Source organism: Solenopsis invicta, chromosome 1 (assembly GCF_016802725.1).
Source record: "Solenopsis invicta isolate M01_SB chromosome 1, UNIL_Sinv_3.0, whole genome shotgun sequence".
Classification (NCBI taxonomy): Eukaryota; Metazoa; Arthropoda; class Insecta; order Hymenoptera; family Formicidae; genus Solenopsis; species Solenopsis invicta.
Window position 1 is genome coordinate 12916921 of NC_052664.1, and position 8570 is coordinate 12925490.

An 8570-nucleotide genomic window follows, 5' to 3' on the forward strand; every position below is an offset into this window, starting at 1 on the left:
GAGCAACATGTTAATTGTGACAAGTTACTGTTACTCTTTCTCGGTAACAATTGTTTCACTTTTTTCTATTTATAATGGTAAAGGTACGAAAATGCAGTAATCGGCGTGTTAAATAAAAAATTATGTGCATAAAATGCGTATTTATTATTAATTATATTTTATAATATATTTTAAATATTGCAAAACATTTTGCACTTTATATTTTGGGTTACATTCCAATAGACATGGCCAGTACTGAAAGTTTATTACATATATAACATAAAATATAAACTTTTTGTATTGACAATGTAAATACTAAAATCTATTCTTAATAATAATAAATAATAATTAATAATAATAATTAATAATAATTAATACGCTTATAGAAAACGGTAAAAATTTTTGATAAAGTGAATTTTTGAGTTTGTGAACTACAATCTAAATTACAATTACTTATCTACAAAGATAAATACAGTAAAAAATAAAAATAATATAAAAAATTATAAAAATTATATTAGATAAATTTAGAATATTAAAATTAAAACACATTAATGTTATAAATTCATACGGCTCGTATGAATTTGAAAAACAATTGAGTAATGCAAGAGAAACGAGCAAAAACTTGGATATTTATAATAAAAAGTATTTTTTTAATTTGACATTTGACACAAATTCTACGGAGTTCTTTGCAGTGTGCGCATTGTTACATTTACAGATTAAAATTAAATTTTTGCTTAAATAAAAATACGTATTATAAAAAATTATATTTTCAAATATTGTATTTGTGTGTACGCATAGACAGTTATTTTAGGCGTTATTTTTGACATATAAAAATACTTAATTTTATATAAATACTATAGTCTTAGATTGTTTTTTATCTTTATAGTTAGTACATGTAAATTCAGTTGCCATTCCTCAAAGGGGTTGTTTCAACTCGTGCAGGTACATACAATTGTCTGAATCGAGTTGATATAACGCACTTAAGAAGAGAGGAATATCAAGTAGGATACTCTTAGTTCAATCATCGACAAAACGAGCTGCCGACTCATTCATCTATTTACTCACTAGTGTAAGAGAGAAGTTTTATGTTAACAGAAAAAAAATTTCAGAGACACCTGACTTACAATTAGTTACTGGCATGTGCCATAACAACATGTTGTTGTTTTTAGTTCAAAGATTCATTCGTAAGTAATTCTATAATGATACACTATGACCGATATGGATATTTTGATACATTTGTCGGAAGTAGGCGGAAGAGTTGGCAATGAAATAACGCGTCTAAATAGTAGATGAACACTTGGGAAATCGAGTTAACCTTTGCTTGTCGATGACCAACTTTTGGTCCGCTACATTTGATCCGCCATTTTAAATTTCAAAAATTTAACTTCCAATTCGGATTTAATAACCTCAAAAACTTTGGTATTAAAATCACGCAGTTCTTAAAATTTTTTCTTCAAGAACATTTTTGTATTTTTGACACAAAATGTTATTTTTGGCGTGACTATGCAGAAATTAACTTGATGAAAAAAGACGTACAGCGTTAAAAAAAAGTCTGTATTATGTTGTATCTTTACATAATATGGTATACAATATAATGTATTATAGTACATTATTATCAATAATTAATAAAACTATTAATAGAATAACTTAAAATATGAATACTATATTTACCTGCGCTGGCTGGCCCTTTAAAAGAACAGTAAATGAGCAAATGTAGTCAAAACGCTGCCAAAGTTTACATTTGTGTGTCTTTGAAGATATAAGGAAAAGTGTCATCCAGACAGCAATTGTTTAAAATTTAAGCGTGAGACAACTTTAAGATATTGCTAAGCATTTTTTAAGAAACATTTTTAAGATATTTTGTAAAGAACTTTGAAAAATAAAGTTGTCTTATGCGTCGACTTAAAATATTCCGCTCAATAGTAGAAACAAGATTTAGATTATTTTTTCTTTAAAATTAAAAATTTTTTAACGTTAAATTTTTGCATATATAGAATCTGTATGTCACGTAAAATTTCCGACTTTGTTGCTGGCCGAATGATCCAAAACAACCAACTTTGAAAATTTTCAAAATTTTAATTTTAGCGTTTCTAAGGATTTTTAATATCATTAATTAATTGATTTTGATGTCAGATTATTAAAATTTTATACAAAAATGGTATTTTGACAAACAAAATGAGTTTGAATGAGTAACAACAGTTACAATTATAAATAAATTTTCCTTTAGTGTTACCTAGAATTAACGGTATGAACGTAGAAAGTAATGTATCTCCTATTTTATTTTTTAGTTTTATAATTGTTTTGTTTTTTTTTATTTGTACACATTAAATAGTTGTTTATCTCTAGCTACTATAGTGACTACTGCGGCCTTCTGAAGGTTAAACTCACATGGTACGTATGTTTGTATTCACATTTAGAGGGCTACTTAGTCTAATTCAAGAGGTATATTTATTCCTCAAAAAATAATGTTATAAAATTGGACACACAAATTCAAATAAAAATGTATATATTTCTAATCACTAAAAATATGACATTTTTGAATTGCGCCAATTACAAAGAGAATATTGTTTTTTTTAAATATAACTGTTGTGCTACTTTTAAATAATAAAATCCGAGTGATAGTATCTTTGTATTTTATGTAGTTGCAATTAGTGGTTGTGGTTACATGATCGTGGTTATATAGTTGTGTGGTTTTGGTGGTCATATATTTTTCTGACGAAACATTATAATCAAATGTATGTAATAACAAATACTTAAATTTTTACAAATTGAAAATGTACTGAACATTATTAATAATACATTTCATTTGTTTTTCAGAAAAAAGATTATTTTAAATAAATTAGTTCCTATTTTTATATTACTAATGATTGTGTTACATTAAATAAAATATATAGAAGTGTGTAAACACAACGTATTAAAACAGTAGAAGAGAAGAGGGTAATATGGTATCCACTTTCATTTTATTGAATAACGTTGTTAATATTTTCTATTAATATTTTCTATTGAAACTTGAATGATTACATTTGTCAAAGTATTGTTTGACAGATTCTAGACTCAAAGTAATAAAATATTTATTATTTAGGACGTGATTTATAAGAATCTAATGCATTGCTTAATTGGTGGAAGAAAAAAAGTGGTTATAATGTGGCTATCCATAAAACCAATTTAAAAAAATTAGTTTAGTTTAAAAGAAACACAATATACCTCGTTACAAAATTATATATTTTTAATTTTCCATTGTTTAAAATTTTTCTAATTGAGAATTTTTCTGCTTTTGAAAACTTTAGAAATACCATTAGAAATTTAATTATAAATATCATTTTATCCTTGTTTAACATTAAATAACAAGCATAAAATGATGCCCTTAATGTTTATAAACCACCGCCCTTTAGAATGACAATCAATTTATCGAAGAAATATTTCAAAATAAAAATTTTGCTTAAAAAATCATATTAACAAAATTTCATGTTATTGTTTTAACTTTGTACTTGAGTGCTTTTAATTATGTAACATTTATGTAACAATACACTTAAGTTTAAGAATAATGAGGAAGTATGTGTAAGTATAAAGGTTAAAAGTGTATCTTGAAAAAGTTTTAAAAGTATTCAAAAGTAAAAACGCCTTTTAACAATTGTCAGTTATTATGTATTGCCATATTAGAAACATTAAAAAACGGCGGGCTACTAAACAAATAACTTCATAAGCAATTGTTAGAATATGTCACCTAATAACGATGATAATAGAGCCATATTGTCGATAGTAGCCATAATACCCTCTTCTCTTTTACAACATAAATTATATTGGCTTGTCCGGAAAGTTTGTGCAAATTTTTAAATTCCAAATTTGAATGAAAAATTTTGGAAACAGTTCGGAAACAGTTGACTTGCCAATTTTTAGTTTCGGTACGATTTCTCGAACTGTGATTTGCCGATCGGAATTGATTACAGCTGTTATTTGGTCAATATTCGTGGTAATTGGCCGAATAGAACGAGGAGCATCTTCAATTTATTTCTCCTGAACGAAATTTAGCAAACCACTTTTGGCACATATTTTTTTCGAGTTTGTGTTGCATTTTGCCTTTACAAAAATAAGAAAGCATAATGCACTAAAAAAAACACATTATTTCCTTCCATTTTTAAACTGATGCCAAGAGAAATGTCTTTAATTAAATGTGATAACTAATATCACTAAATATGCGTCGAAATCTCACTTGTCAAAATACGTACGTATCTGACACATTGCATTGAAATAACTTCCTCGAATTTGCCTTCAAACATCATCTACTGTAAAAACCGCACGGACTTTCCAAACAACCCAATAGAAATAATCATAATCAATTCTTCTTATTTTAATTTTGCATTTAATTGATTAGCTTTAACGTGTTTATTAGAAGCTCTTGTCAGTCTTGTTGCAAACCTAAAATTGCGCCAAACATTTTGGTATTTACAGACGACTGTTGACAATGCGATAACCAGAACCGCGAATGCCGCTCGCCATTGTACTACCAGATTGAATAAATGAAAATTTCCGGTTTTTATTAATTTTTATTAAAATAATAGAATTACAAACAATTTCAAATTTTTCTTAAAATTATTTTATCAACTAATCTTTTTATGATAAAACTATAATTAAAATTGTGACTAATATTTTTCTTTATGCAAATTTCATAATAAAAGTTATTGCAGAGGAAAAGGGGCAGTCGTGATATAAGTGTGAAATAGTGAGATACCATAATATCTCGTATAAATGAATGCTAAGGGCATTAGAATTACTTCATTATAGTTTCCTTAAAATTACTTCATTATAGTTTCCTTAAAATTACTTCATTATAGTTTCCTTAAATATTGTATATAGTATCATTACCGGTCATTACTGTTTATTACTTGTTTATTACTTTTTTTATGTATACATTTTACATAATATTGAGAAGTATGTTAGATATTAATTTTTTAACTTTAGTCTAGCTTAAAGGTTTTGAATATGGCTTTCAGATAATGTAATTTAATGTGTGACGTAATGTTTGTATGAATCTAACATAAAGGTATATTATGTGCTGGAAGAGTGTTTTTCATTATAATCGCTCTTGCAATTTTACGTTTTGTTGAAATTGCATAATATTTATTAGTACACCAAAGAAAATATTTTTTTTAAAAATTACAATTTTTGTAAGTAAAAGTATATTTAATAAAATGTTTATAAGGATCTGTTTGTTTTGTAACACTTATTAGTGTGTAAGATCTATGAGAAATCATTGATTTATGATTTTTTTTATAAATAAAAATGCCTTTTATGACATTAGTTTGAAGTATGTCACGATGTCTCTTTTATCTCACAAACGCATTCCTTTTACCCTCTTCAGTAAATTGTAAATTACATTCTTTCTATATGCCTAATAAACTGTTATTTTTAGAATGATTGTAACTTTATTGCTAACAAACTTGTGTTCATAAAAATTATGACGTTAATATCTATTAAGTTTCAATAAAACAAAATGTTATTTCACCATATCTCTTCACTGCTCTATTAATATTTTTATTTATTACATTTTACAAATATTTTTATATTTTTTTATTAATTAAATATTTAGTTACGTTAATATTTACCAATTTTTTTATTTTGATATTTTTTACTTAAAAGAAGTTATCAAATTAAAAAGATTGTTTATTATAAATTTATGAAACGTTTAGAAATAATGCAAAAGAATTTTTTTTTCTTTGTTAAGGACATAATATACAAATTTATGATATTATTATATTTATCTACGTCTTGAACTAGTAAAATAGATAAAATAGATAGAAGATGAATGAAAAACTTTATAAGAATATTTATTGTTATTTTTTATAGTTATATTTTTTATATTTATATTTATTGTTATTTTTGGATTTATTTTATTCTAATTAACTGAAAGAATGCTAGATTTCTTTTCCTTTAAGAAGTTATGTTAAAAGTATTTCGGGAGATATTTTATTTTTTAAAAATAAATTCTCTTCTCTAATGTAAATAATATTTTATATATCATATATACCACATGTTCCAAATTTTATAATATTTACAATAATGTTTTATTAAAAGAAAAAATGACTGATTAGCGCTATGAAAATTGAATAACATAGAAGTAAAAAAATCAAAGTATATAATAAAAATTTTCATATATAATTTTAATCTTTTATCAAATTACTACTTTTGTTCAGTAAATTAATAAATTTACAAATTGCAACTTTATGTCTAAAAATACACTTTGCAAAATTTTAATTTTAAGAAATTGTCACATAAATAAATATTGTAAATGCTGAAGAAAAAAAAAAATAAACAATTCCTATTACATGACTGTTGACAAGATTGCTAATTATTTTCTTAAGCTCTCAATTTTGATGTTTCTGAAATCTTTTTTTATTAGTGCAATGTTATCTTTGTTTATATTATTTTTTATTTTACAATTTGTATTAAGAGAAATGCAATTAATATTTAACGGAGTAAAGCACGAAGACTATTCCTTATTACTTCAACATCTGCGCTTCATCAAAATTCCTGTTCTTCGGTCAGAGCAAAATCACACGGCCGTTCCGGGTGCTTCTTCTTTTTCCGTCGGATTGCCAGTTTTCACACAATTTCCTCCCACTTTGCCCCACTCCCGGCGGGTGTCTATAAAAGGTCGCCGGACGATGGTGGGCAAACATGCTTGGTCGACTTAGCCCGGAGCTCACCAGTAATTTGAGATTGGCTCTTCTCTGCATGTTCAACCCCTTCTTCACCCTTCGCCACCACTCTTCTTGAGTATGTGGCTCGATCTGGTGGAGAATTTGGTGTTAGAGAGAAGAGGCACATCGTCGAACTAAACGCGAAAATAGCTCTCTCATGTGTTTCTCTGTCTTACTTATCTCTTTCAAACAAGCTAGGTGTGTGAATGTGTATGTAGCATCTTCATTTTTTTCCTTCTTTTTTCAATTATTTTTTCACTTATTTTTAATGAACAATATTTAAAATCAATTGTTTTCTTATTTAAAAAAAAAATTATTTATTTAAGTTTTTTTATTTATATTTATTCATTTTATAATATTTGTTTTTAAATTCTCATAAATTTATTGATTTTAAATATAATTCTTATAATTCTATTATTCACGTTTATATTATATAAATTTTTGTTAATGACTTTTTGCTATTACTTCATTAAATAATAAGTTTTAATTTTACAAAATATAAATAAAGAAATAATTTATAAATCTAAAAATAAGCAAAAATATTTGAAAAATATTAAGTTTTAGTTGATTTAAATTTCCGACATATATTTTTATATATTTTATACATTTGCAACGATTAAAAAGAAATTAAACTACTTTCTAATTTAATTTTTTTCAAACTTTTTTTCGTTACTTTTAATTACTTCTTTTTAAATATTATTCAAGGTGTCTATGGTTCTAATTTATTATCCTATTTATAATTGTATTTTATTTCTATGCGTACATTATTAGTCTTTTAAAATTTGTTTTGTTAGACTAAGGTTATATGTGTAATTTTATTATTTCTTCAAAATAATAAAACCGATGTCGCCGTTTATTATTCACTGTAACATGTTTCATGGAACTGATTTGGACTTCTGACTAACTAGGTCATATCATTCATTCTATTTACAGTAGTAAATCACCAAAAGAAACAAACGAAAAGAAAAATTAGTCAGAGTTATAAAAATCGAGCAATTCGCTAATTAAAAAAGTCATATTATAGGAGAATATTACATTTTTTTCACATTTGCAATCTCCTGGAGATTAAAAATTTCCGTCGCTGTATGTAAGAAATATTATTAGTATTTTTATGATGCTTTTGTAAAATTAACTAAAATTAATATTTTTGATTATAAGAAAAAGTCTTGAACAACAAATACTTTCTGTTTTTAATTAATGTATAAAGATCTTGTATCATATTTAATGATTTAATATTAAATAAATATTGAAATTTTCTATTTTATTATTTAATAAAATTAAAATTATTTTATATATTATTTGCACAGTGATATACTAATTTCAACCATTGAGATCAATATATTAAATAATAAGTCTAACAATGACTCAAACTAAAAGATATAATAAAATTTAGATTTGTTAAAAAAAAATTTAATAATTTTCGAGTCATTGAATTAACATACTCTCCAAGAATTTTTTAAATTTAATACCTTTCTATTTTTGTTTTTTGATTGAATTTCTGTACACTATATTAAAAGATTTCAATTTTTTAATTTTTTAGTAAAAAATGTACATAGTTAAAATTGAAAATTAAATAATCAATTATTCTAACATAATTGCATCTCATTTAACGTTATTATTACTGTTATAACTAAAAAAATTTTTCTTTTTATTTCGTATAAAATGTTTTTGTTTATAAATGTTCAAAAATTGTATTTACATCAATTATAATAAATTTAAACTGATAAAATATGCAAAAGTGTTTACATGTAAATCTTTTGTTATCCGAATATTAACGCATAATAATTGTGATTATATGCAAAACGCGCAAAAGATGCCTTTGATTCGCAATTTATTAATATCGTGTCCCATTTTCATATTATAACATCTTCGACTGTTTGCAATTCCACACCT